The sequence below is a fragment of the Columba livia genome, chromosome 8, assembly GCF_036013475.1.
Source record: "Columba livia isolate bColLiv1 breed racing homer chromosome 8, bColLiv1.pat.W.v2, whole genome shotgun sequence".
NCBI classification, from domain to species: Eukaryota; Metazoa; Chordata; class Aves; order Columbiformes; family Columbidae; genus Columba; species Columba livia.
Genome location: NC_088609.1, coordinates 18,647,547 through 18,660,674, shown reverse-complemented (window position 1 = coordinate 18,660,674; position 13,128 = coordinate 18,647,547). Strand labels below are relative to the sequence as shown.

General features: G+C 40.3%; 1 protein-coding gene across 1 annotated transcript in view; it reads left to right on the top strand.

Moving 5' to 3' along the window:
* The first annotated feature begins 11,059 nt into the window (after positions 1-11,059).
* Positions 11,060-13,128, top strand: part of DENND1B (DENN domain containing 1B) — a 160,794-nt gene continuing 158,725 nt past the window's right edge. The window contains exon 1 of the mRNA XM_065072352.1: positions 11,060-11,184. The gene's annotated coding sequence lies outside the window, so the exon portion shown is untranslated. The remainder of the gene's footprint in view (positions 11,185-13,128) is intronic.

Below are 13,128 nucleotides of genomic sequence, written 5' to 3'. Positions count from 1 at the left end.
CATAAAGAAATCTGTCAGCTGTCATGTTCAGGAATAACTTTGACAAATCATTAGCAGTAAACACTAGTTCATATAAGCAAAATTAAAATGGTTTATTATAGAATTCCTGTTAGTGTTCAGCTTTCTAACAAGTGATTTTCAATAGTAGGTTATTGGGGTGGCCTCTCTAGAACCTCTTTTCTCATGCTGCTTTCATATTGTTTTTAAACAAAACTTTTTATTTTTAAATATGCTGTCCTTGATTATTTCATTATAGTTTAATACATCGTTGATAAATAATTCTAGCTCCCTGTAACATTTTTCTTTCTTAAACACCAGTTTTGGGTACTTGTGTTGGGGATCAGGTGACATGTTTCCTGGGTTTTCAGTACCTGCATAATATTTGTGCTCAGCCACATGTTAGCAAGTTTAGCTCTTCATTCTTCTGTTCAAGTTTCTTGTATTATGATAGTAAAGGTAGGCATCCACTTTAAACTGCTCAGAAACTTTATGTGTAACTTGGATGTCGAATACCTATTGAGCAGTTAAGCCTGACTGCCATGATTCCAGGAGTTTATTCACTTGTGTGGGAAAGTGAAATGTATCATCTCACTGAGTGCAAAGTGCTAACGCATGTGCGAGAAGTTACCTATGTGAGTGAAGTAGTTAGATTGGGCCTCCAGCTAGCACTATTAATCTTGTAGCATGATCTGAAGTGACCTTAAAATTAATAAATCTATCTGTGATAGCTAACTATTTGAGAACACTGACCTTGTGGAAAAGTTCATTAAATGCCTGAAACAGTTTACCTAAGTTCTGTTGAGTTGGAAGAAGCCACTTTTTGGACAAAATAAGCAATCATTTGTGATAGTGTTTGACACTGATCTGAAATACTGGGGCAGAAATGGCATTGAGATGGTCTGTGGTTGCCAATATCTTGCTTGGTGCCACGTAGTGGATTGTTTAATCTTCAGTTTTTAGTTTGCTGCCTGGGAAACAGAGTATAATATTTAGCTTTCTCATAAAGGTAGCATGTTGGGATTAGTTTCTGTAGTCTGCTGAATTCAGCAGATGGGGAGCTTCATAAATCATCCAATCTAGACGTGAATTGCAATCTGGACTCCTCCTTTGGGACTCCTTTGGAAGGCAAGTACACTGAGACACTTTCTTTTGGATTATCATGCAGCAAAATTGCTGTACAAATATTAGCCAGTTTAACTTTTTTAGCATTTACAATATGTCCTGTCTCTTACAGAGCCTGTTATTACTGACAAGATGATCAGGAGGCTGGGTTTTGAATGCAGACTTAGTTCCTCATCATGGTGTTCAGGGCCAGTCCTGGTTTGCTCATGTGCTTACGTACCCAGAGGCCAGCTGCAGGTTGAAAGCAGAGCTGCTGTGCAGTGGTATAAATCTCCTGGAAAATATCTGATAGATTAGTTTATATCAAACGATGAGGACTATTACTCATGCTGTTCCTGGTCTTCATCATCGTGGCTATCAGCTTGATATCCTTTCTAATCAGCTGGGCAGAAAGCTGACTGGCATACACACAAAGCGGAGTAAGAAGCGTTCTGAGGCTGCCTGGTGGAAGCTGCCTACTCTGTCAGTGGGGAGCAAGAGATCATATTGAGGTTCTCTATTTTTTTTTTCCTTGGGCAGCTCAGGAGGAAGAAAGTGGTATAGCCTTTGCCTATATTCTGTTTAGCTTAATCTAAAGCTTAATCTCTGCACACCTGTAATGTACCTCCTCATCTAAAACTGTAAAAGCAAGCTGAGGTGGCCCTAAACTTGCCCCTGTGGATTGTTCGTGTCTGACTCTTACAACTCAGGTCCACTTCTTAGAAACAGTTCTACCAAGTGTGACTGAGCCAATCTCTTTGTGATTTAATGAATACTTTTAAGCAAGTTTTGCCAACCACAAGAATCTCCCAGTGACTCCAAAAGCACAAGAAGCACTTTGGAAGAGAAAAATTTAATCCAGTTCCTAAAGGTATGGTTTTAAACACGTAGCTATTTAGATAAATGGGAATAATGGAAATATTCCTGAAAATACTTACGTATATACTTAAGCATACCCATAATTCCATTAACTTCAGTGGGACTATATATATATGTCTAAAGCGAACCACCTGTGTGTTTGAGAAGTCCAAGCTATCAAGCTTCTCTGCATGCAGAATTTTATCCTGTGACTAAGTCTTTGTGTATCGTGGTGTAAATTTACCCTGAAGTTTGCCATCAAGTCAGTGCTTTTAAAGAGTATTTGAAGAGCTCCAGTAGAGTCTCCAGGCAGTTATAATAGTGTGTATTTGATTTACAGCATGCCATTGAATTAGAAGGGTATTTGAAAGGGGATTTATGTTAAAATAATGTAGACAGTGATTTAGAGCATGGATTGTGGCCATAAGTATGGGCAAAACAGAAGAGTTTATTGCAGCAAACAGCTCATTGCCTTCTGCGGGAAAAAAACACAGAAGTAGAAAATTTGGAGTTTGTCATCTTGGCTAAGTACATCTGTCAACTAAAAATACTGGTCAACACATGCCTTTTCAAAGTAAAGATGACTTTCAACAACATTCTGTGTAACCAGCACTGAACAGAATCATCAATGAGCTGGAACAGCAATTTGGAAAAGAGAACCATGAAATCAATAAACCAGCTGGGACAATGCGTCCAAGAAATACACATTTCTTGGAAAATGACAGAGCATTCTGGCAATAAGCACTATAAACGAGAGTATATCTGAGAATTTTGCCAAATTCTTCAACAATACTGTGATGGCTCCTGAATAGACACATGCCTTGATTCGATTAGTAAACATTTGGGTTTTACACAAAAATGCAGAAATGAAATCTTAAAATAATAATTCCAAAGCTTTTTTATAACTTTCTAGATTGCTCTCACTATTGTTTTAATAATTTCTTATTGGAAACTTAAAATGCAAAGCCAAAGCATCGGCTGGCATAAATTACCTGGCTTTTGTGAAGATGGACTGATGTTAAAGATCTAGGGCATAATCTGTCTCCTTCAACATGTCTGCTCTCTGCCTTTAAACACAGACTGTTATTTTGCATTGAAGTGGATTTTAAAAAAACATGAGGCTGTTCTGAAAAATGGAAACATACCATCAACATAGCACTGAAGTTTACAAATGGATGTAAAAAAATGTTTGTGTATGCAAATGGAAGCTATGAAAAAAGAGTATAATTTTGCATTGGGAGAGAGGTGAAGACCATGGTGACTCATTTAGTAACACAGTGCATCTGAATAAGCACGAAATGAGCTTCCTGTTGCTGCACAAAGGAGCCTCTTCTATGCCCAAAGGTGCAATAGACAGAAACAGGGCAACTGTGTTTAACTTTTGGTTTGAGTTACTCTGTATGAGTGTTATAAACAGCTGGTTTGGGGGTTGCCAAACTTATCAGTTGACTTCGTAGTTTTTGTGTTGTGTGTTTTGTTTGTTTGTTTTTAATACTAACAGCTGGAAAACAAACCAGTAATGATCACTGACGTGAACCTGGGCTATGATTCCCTGCTGGCGGAATCTGATCAGGCAGCTTCACCCATGGAAAAGATCGTAGATCCATTTTTACAGCCCGCTCTTCCAGTGTAAAGCCTCCCTGCACGCACTGGGAAAGGCAGCGCTGCTTTCTGTAACGGCAGCCTCGTGTGAGGTTACTCACTGCCCAGGACTGTAAGGATACAGTGCATAAAAACTGATACGGGACAAATGCTGAGGACAGAAAGGTCTGCAGGGAAATGATGCATGAAATATTAGGAAGGCGGGTGTTTGGTAGCTTCATTAGGAGGCCAGGGGAAGTGTTCTGCACACCAAGAAAGGATGAAGGCAACTGTGTCTTGGAAACTTGACAAAGAGACCTTTGTGTTCTCCTCTCTTGTTTGGTTTAGCATCGTCACACTCCTCTCTCTTCCCGGAAAGGGCCCTCACACACAGCAGAGGACCCTGTGTTTCTGTTTGGGTGGATGTGCGAGTCTCCTTCAGCCCCCTCCCCTGACACACTGAATCAGCCTCCTGATGGATCCAGATGGATTCACACAAACTATGCGAGTGGATGGAGGGAGCTCTCCTGCTTTTCTTTCAGCAGGCTGGATGTTTGGCCAGACATTTCAAGATCAATTATTCTCGAATTTGAGTTTATGTACCAGCTGGGGAATGAAAGACTTTGAAAGACTGAATAAAATATAGATTTTTATTTATTTTTTTTTAATGGGAAAACCCAACTTTATCCCAGTGCTCAAGGCTTTCTCTGATACCTGTGCCTCAGTCCAGTGCGTAGAGAGTTGATGGCAGGAGCACAGAAGATGGAAGTGATAAATAAATGGCAGCAGAACTGCACAGAGTAACAGAAATTGAAGACAAGGAACTACCTGCAGAAAGAAAGAAGGAACGTGGAAGAAAAAATACATGCCAAGGAAAATGATTTTGACAATATTTGGGAAAATACCAGAACAGACAAAGCTGAACTGAACGGAATCACATCATGATTTCTCCTTTGAAAATGAAGATCACACAGAAAGTTTAGTAATATAAACTTTTTACCTTGAGAATGATTGCAAAGAACATCAAGAAAATGTTCTTTGAAACATAAAATGCTAATTAACATTCTCGGGGTAATTTATCAATATTACAGACAGAAAGAACACTTACAGTTTGTAAATATTTTATAGATACAAATGTATAGGCAGTAAAATCTAAAGAAATGCTGAGGACAGAGAAAATGATTTTTAAGGTAAATTAATCATAATGTATTGAAGATATTTTTCTACTTCTGTGCACATACCATTGTTGCATCTTGTCATATGAGAGCATGCTGTTTCATATGGAAAAACGTGCAACTTTATTTCTCAGAACTTTGAGACATTTTGCACCACTAGTACTTATCCTGTAGGCCCCTTTGTCATTTTCCCAAGTGCCTGTTAGTACCGTGATGTTTCTTCAGAGGTAAATCCCCACATTACACAGCAAATGAACAGCAAAGCAGCACAGAGAAAATTCCCTTGCAGGTCCCAGGTCAACCAGTGCTTGTCCCAGTCGTTTGGGATGCTGTTTGCTTTGCAGTACAGCTGCAGGACACGTGTTTCCAATATAGCTGCTTCCAAAGCTGTGCAGAGACTGTAGACTTGGGGTTTATGTTATAAAGAAAAAGATTCTCTGTTGGCAGATCTTTCCATGGCCTGGTTCTGCCAATGCTTTGTCTTAACTGTGAACACAGTCACTGGGAAAATGCAGAGGGAGTTGCCTGAATACACTTGCTTGTCCCTGGTCAATTCACTTGGTTTTAATATGGGTGGTTATGTTATCTGCAGGATGAGTTCAGCAAAAGAGCAGCTACACTGGCAGGACCCTGCTTTGCCACACTTTAGTGGTTATTTAGAATTACACATATTTCATGTGTAGTGGAATACAGCAGATGGGCTGGAGGGATACTGGTTTGTTGTGGGCGTTAAAGGTAGTTTGCACCAATTCTTCTGTTGCAAGGAGTGAAAGCCTGCAAATATTTAGTTTGAGAAGTGCAGAGGTATTGTCCTCCTTGTTTCTGAATGGGTCTTAAAGGAAACAGGTTAGATAAATATCTTTACATTTACTGGCAGTGGGTGACTCTGTTCCTCTGCTGTCTGTGTGATCAAAGAAGACTCAATCTGTGAATAATGCCCAGATTTGTTGAAAATACTGATTGACTTCCTCAGCATGCCAGAAATCATCTTACAATAAAGTGTAACATGTTATTACTTTAGCAGATTATTTCTCTGGATTACTGTTACTACCAGTTGATGACCACACAATGCGAAACTTAAAATTGTCACTGATAACACTTAATGGAGGCAGTCTCACAAAAAACAGCAGAGGGAATCACAAACATTTGGATAAGTTCACAGGCACTACAGTTAGACTATTTCAAGCACCTCTTACCATGTACATTATGAAAACTTCTATACCACATCTCCAGACTAAACCAGGAGATTATTAAAGAGGTCCTACAGTTCAAAACAGGTTTTATTCACTTAACTGGTGCCTGAAAATACCCTATAGTTTTACTGTGGAAAACAGATTAAGGATTTTTTTTTTTCAATTAACTGTATTGAATGATGGATTAGACTTAATTGTCATTCCAAGCTTATAAATGAAGAAACAAATTTATTTTGCAAGATTCTTCCTGTATTTTGTAACACATTTGAGGAACTCTCATATGGATTAGATCTCCTGAGTCTGCTAGTGGCTGACATATGTTCTGTGAAAAAGAAAAATGACATATTGTTTTGTAAAACTATTCCCTGTGTTTTCCCACTTGCCAAGCTTACTATACGTTATTTGAGGAAAAAGTCGTTGTGCAAAATATTTTGTAATTTAGTAGGAAAAGTGGAACAAATGATTGCAATTGATCGTGTCAGTGTAAATTCTGGTACCAGGAACATCTATTAAGTTCTCCAATATTTTCACTTGGCAAATTTCAGATTGACTGGTTTGTACTCTGTGGAACAGGCCCAACCCTGATTTACATATATAAATTGAATGTTAATAATCAATACCAGATGAGATGAGCAAACTGTGAAGAGCTGAATGATAACAGCTTTCACAATGTTTTCTGAAACGCACATCAGTAATGCTTTGCCACAGAAGCCTGGAAACAAAATAACATGTTTAACAGCTGGCATAAGGGAAACTCAGGACATAATAGAGCAGAAAGGACAAGCCCTTGGATGATTTGATATAGTGCAATTACATGGCAGCATGTTAAAGGTCCTTGGACAACATTTTTGCTTTGTTTTTCAGAAGACTACAAAATAAATGAAGAAGTTGATACTTGGAATTAAGGGTTTCAAGGTGATTATATTTCAATATAGTCCATCAAATCTCACTCAAGAAGGTGGTAGTGATGAGGATGTAGTGATCCTTACTTCTTCAATGTCAACACCAGATTCAGGATGTGGAATTATGCTCTCTTGCTTCACATCCTGACCTCTTGTCCTGGAGGCTCGATCTTATCATGTCAATCTACATTGTAGCTGCACCATAGCTCTGGCTGTGTTTCCTTATCATGCTACAGTGTGCATGATGGGGTTTTTCTTTGGTATCGCATAGTGTGCTTGCACATTTGGAGTCCAAGCACATTGTATGCACGAAGTTGAATTATGTTTAGTTCTGTTGTATTTGAGGGCCTCTTCATCACAGGCCTTGGCATTCATAGAGAATTTCAAACACCCTGATATCTGCTATAGTGGAAACACGGCCTTCACAACCAATCCAGGAGGTTTCTGGAGAGTACTGAAGACATTTTCTTGAAGCAGTTGATGAATGAACTGATTAGAGGAGGTGCTCTGCTGGACCCATTACTCACAAATAGGGAAGAACTGCTTGAAAAGGTGAAAGTCAAGGATAGTCTTGGCTGCAAAGACCGTGAGACTTGGCAAGTTCCCAGGGTACACAGACCTGGAGGGAAGAGGGGCCCAGGAGAGCAGGTCAGTCTTCAAGGACAACCTCCTCAGAACATGGGTAGTCTATTGCAATATGCAGAAAGTAAAGCAAGCATAGCAGGACATCAGTATGGATGAAGAGGGCCCTCCTGGCTGAGCTCAGATGCAGAAAGGAAGCACACTAAAGGAGGAAGCAGTGACAACTGCCCAGGAGGAATAGAGAGACACTGCCTAAGCGTGCTGAGGATGAATTGCAAAATCCAAAGCTCAGCTGAGTTGAAATTAGCAAAGGAATTGCAGGGCAGCAAGAAGGGCTTCTTGTGCATATGCCTGTAAACAGGGACCAGTGTCAGCCTCAGTCCAGTGACCACCCAGCAAGTCTCTTTTGACAAGGCATCTTCAAGGTCAAGCCAGAAAACCAAGTCAGCAGGTCAGGGCCAGGATCAGGGAGGTACCAGACTGGGCACCGACACAGCTGCAGCACAGCTGCAGTGGGGCTCAGGCAGGGGCCAAGCACAACAGCCTCAGCTTGAAAGCAGCTCCCAAGGGACGGAGAGGCAGGCAGGCCCTTGCTGAGGCTGCCTCTAGCTTTCTTCCCAACAAACAACTCGGATCAGCAAAAAGGCTGACCTTGAACTCAGTCAGCTAAACTCCTGAACCAACTAAAATCCTGGGAGAGTTCAGTCAGGGTCCTGAAGCAATACAGGCTGGGGATTCACTGCCCAGAAGGCAGCGTTGTAGAACAAAACCTGGGAAACCTGGTGGACACCAAGCTGAACGTGAGTCAGCAGCATGCCCTTGCGGTAAAAATATGCTGATCGCACTCTAGGTACTATTAGGAAAAAGACCAGCCAGCTGCTGCAGGGAAGGCATTAGTCCCTCTGTTCACTCTGTCCAGTTTTGGGCTCCCTGTCACAAGAAGGACAATGACACACTGGTGCAAGTCCGGTGGAGGGCTGCCAAGATGTTGGGTGGCTGGAGCTCATGATAAAGGTGGAGAAGCTGAAAGAACTGTTCTTGTTCAGGCCTGAGCAGGGGAACCCCCTTGTTGTGTGCAGCTGCTGAGGGGAGGGTGAAGAGAAGATGGAGCCAGACTCTTCTCAGAGGTGCACAGTGGAAGGACAAGAGGCAGCATGTATGAGTTGGAACATGAGGAATTCTGACTTGATGCAGTAATTTATTTTTCTACTGTGAGGGTGGTCCAATACTGGAGTGAGCAGGTTGCCCAGGAAGGCTGCAGCATCCTCCACTCTGGAGATACTCAGAACCAACCTGCGAGTGGCCCCGAGCAGCCTGCTCTACTGTGACCTGCTCTGAGCAGGAGGCTGGATGAAGTGACCTCTGAAGGACCCTTCCCACCTGTGTGACTTTATGTGGCAGTGAGGTACTTCGATGCAGTGTCAGAATGCAAGTCCTAGGACAGCACAGGGAGGTTTGCACTTAGCAACACTTATCTCAGGAGCACGTATGCATTATTCAGCTTCAACATCTGTTAATGATATAACAGAATATGAAGCAAAATGACTTTCTAACGGAACTATTGAGAGAAGCAACAGATGGAGAACTCTGTGCAAAATAAGTAACATCAGTATGATTTAATTTTTGTGTTTGCCTGAGACTCTGGGAACAAAAAGGCCTGATCCTGCATTAGACTTACAGCAACACTTGACAACCGCTCAGCAGCCGATGTTCCCATTTACACCAGTGAGGAGTGAAGTCCTGAAATAAACTGGTGAGACAGCCACGCAGGGTAGCTGTTGCCATCTTTCTGAACTTTCTCAAGCACATCCTCTCAAATGCCAAACAGTACGGTGTGCTCCCATTCTTCTGCTCTTAAACTGGATCTGCAGCTCCAGCAGTTAGGGCAGGCTGCAGTGCTGGCTCCAGTGCCTGAAGCCACCGGTCATGCTCAGCCAGGGCTGGACCGTCCCACAGACAGCTCACTGGCCTGGCTGTTCTGGGGCTGTCGCTGCCTTCTTCCAATCTTATTCTATCCAGATATTAAATTCAATAGTTTCTTCAGTAAGTATCCCAATAATTATGGCAGTTTTCTGTATTAGTTAATTACTGGAGATTACGCTCACATCTGTTGTGCTTAGAATCTCTCAATCAGTTTAGTGCCTTCAGTATCTGATCCAGTGGTGAGTCAATGATGGCAAATATGTACAGGGATCTACAACCATCTGTCTGCACTGTTTGTAGTTATTTAGCACAACGATAACTGGGTCAGTTGTCTGTAACCTGCAGAAGATGTGTTTGATATTTCAGTGATTTACCTGTGATCTAATTGCATAACGAAGTGTTATAGCAACAGGAGTGTAGGAAGTCTTCAAAAAACTTCCTATATATCTACATTAGGATTCATACATTGTATAACAATATATTTTTTCTTTTATAGAAAAAAGTAGTAACATTATTTTTATACTAAAGGAGATTTACCTTTTTCTAGAAGAAAGGTTGGCATCACTGAGTTATCTGATGCAATTAATTATGAGCAAAACATGAAGACAAATCTCTGGCCCAAGAGTTTGGCACCGTGGACTCCCTGTTATGTCAGCCACATCAGAATACGAGTTTAGAATATTCTGCAGGGTATCCTGGTAGGGGAAACCCTAGGGTGCTTTTTAATTTTTTTATGCAAGTAAATACATAAATGTACTAACTCTGTTGGCTATGCGTAGATTAAATGCTGAGAAACTGTTTTGTTGGTTTTTTTTTTTTATAAATAATTTCTATCCAAAACAGCTGTCAGTATATACTCTTTCATAATGATGCCAGTGTATACAAAAGGCCTTAATCCATGGCAAATAAATAGCTGGAAACTGTTCTTTTAATATTTAGTATTGCTTGATTTACTGGATTGGAACTTTTTTGGTAGACATGGCAGACAGTTTCCAACACAGCTTACAGATTTTTAACACGTCCTCCTTTGAATAAAGTTCAGTTCCTAATTTTATGTATGTTTGGTCTCACCACAAGAAGTCCAAATTCAGAAGATTACAACAGTATGAAATTTCTGTGGCTGATAGTAGAAATAACTTTCTTACCACTTTGAACAGAAATTTTAAAAAAATAAGTCTCAAATATGGCAAAAATTTCTTGTTCCATGTAAGTTTTAATGAGTACCAGATTCATCAGGTAGCCTACAACCCACAGCATTTAAAATATACATTTGAGAAGTGTGAGAAGGGTATCCTTGCCTAAACGGAAGAACTGAATTTATCCAGCAAGAAAGCATTCAATCTGGTAAGAAACTTTTACTTAAAAATGACTTGAATGAGTGATTTCCTTCTGCCCAATACATGCATATTGAAAGATGTCACCTGACCCTGCTGCTCCACTAAGAAATTCATTGTTAAAGAAACTATCTGCTGGGCTGGAAAAATCTCCACAATCATCATTAACTGTAGGAAAGAATTGGGTATATTTCCTTAGTGTTGCCATCGATGTTTCTCAAACATTTTTATGCAAAGAGGAGAACACTTTATTTCTTCAGTCTTTCATTTATTTGAACTTCCTAACAGGGAGGCTGGCCGCAATGTGTCTGACTCGCATCTAAACTGAAACTGGGCAAAGTCCGATGCTTGTTTTCAAACACTCCTATGAATAATCAACACTCACCAGAAAGCACTTGATATTCGCAGGCTGAAGGCTGGATTCGGGCAGCAGAGCTGAAAGGTGGTTTATTCTACTGTTAGATTCTGCCAGCTGTCAGGTCTGATTAAATTAGAAATCCATCCAAATAATTTTCCAAATTGTCTACAAATTGAGGTAAGTATGCATGGAATTACTACTTATGTTTAATTGCTAAACAAATTTATATCCAAACCAGTGATAAGACATTAGGACTGCATACCTAAAGCAAATGTCTGGTTAAACCTTAGGAAGGCTTGTAAGTATTTGCTGGATGTATACTTCACATCTTCTGTAGATTATGGTGCAAATCTAACTAACAAAAGGTATTACAGATCAGACTGTGAGGATTTGCAAATACTACCCGTAAGCCAAATCTTGAGCTAATACAATTGTGTTGTAAACATTTAAACTTTGGAGTGTCTTAGCTCTTAAAACTCTGTAGCCTGAACTTACATTCATAAAAGTTCACCCAGTTCCTTTGTTAAACTTGCAATTAAAGCTGACCTGATTAAGAAGACCTCCTTTCTCAGCCTTGTTGGTAGGACACATTGATTAGAAAGCCTGGGAGTTCTCATTCCTCTCCAAGAAGCAATCTCTCTCCAGGAGTTCACTGATTTATTAATGAGTGTGTTTACCTGTGTGGACACGTTTGGGCAGATCAGCCTTTGCACATAGCATGGCTGAAGGGACAGTGACAGCGACAGGAATGCTGCATCCCCCAGCGTTCATGATAGCGTAACATAACCTTCACACAGAAGTCCTGCACAACCACATTTAGACCTTTTCAAGGTGTCAGCTTTGCTCATGTTTTCCTTAAATCATTATCTGTTCTTAGGCAGGAAAACTTAAGCTTTTTACCTTATTTTTTTGAATTAATAACACTGAAAGATGAAAAAAGATGTTTGGATGGATCATGCAAGGATTCAATAGATACATAGAATATTTACAGACATGTATTTACTATATATAATTAGTTAATAACCTTCACAGGCTTCTTGAAAGAGACCTATTTTAAATCAATGGCTACCTTTAAACAAGCCGAATTATGAAATGACCTAATATAAATATCTGGTGTTTCTTAAAAGTTAAGTACTTCTTTCTCATGATAGTACTATGGCTATGAAGTTTAATGGAGAAATTGATGTTTGTGAATTTGGGGGTTTGGAGAATTTTGCATTGGGAGATTACATTGTTACTCATTTACAATTTGGGATGAGTATGTGTAAGATTCAAACAAGTTGATAAATAAAATAACCCTCAATGCCATTAAAATGAACAGCAAGCTCCCATTGAGGTCAATATTTCATTCTAAGAGATGCTTTCCAAGTCTGTGAGGTCTGACAAGGTGATTATGTTGTTAGGAGATGTACTGATAGCCGCTGAGAAAACATCACACAACTGTAACTTATTTGAAGGAACAAGGACTAAAAGTGATCGCCGTACAGGCAGACTTAGTGGTGAATGAAAGAATAATTCTTCGTACAAAGCATAAGTTGCTGATCTTATGAACATGCTCCAAGAAATGTTTTACTATAACCATACAAGGGGAAATTGCATCTTTTTCTATTTTGCTATTTTTAACAAATCCATTGGTGTTCCCAGGAGAGAACACCTTCTTCAGCAAGCTCTGCTAACAGTGTTCTGAAGGCAATCCCTTTAGGGGATAGTACTACTTTTAGTAGTACTATTAAATGAAATGTACCTGGCCAAGGAGGTCTGGACAATATGGGAGCATGAGCACACTGGCAAGGCAGTTCAGTGGAACCTGGGCTTCAGCATTAGTAAGAGTGCAATTGCAAGTATGCACTGTCTTACTGTAAGATCTCTTAATTCACATTACATGTGCTGCCACTTACGGAGATGATGAGAGCCCCTTACTACCTCAGAACCGGGCAGCAAAGAACCTTGTTGGAGTGAGTTGGGATGGGAGACTTAGACCTGTACAGAGGCAGATTCAGCCCATGATCCCTAAACCTGCTGTTATTTCACCTTTGTTTGTGGGGTGTGTTCTGTTTCCTGCTCTCCTTGTGACTCCTCACACAAAGCATGTGTGCTTGCAGGTTGCACCGGGAGGATTCT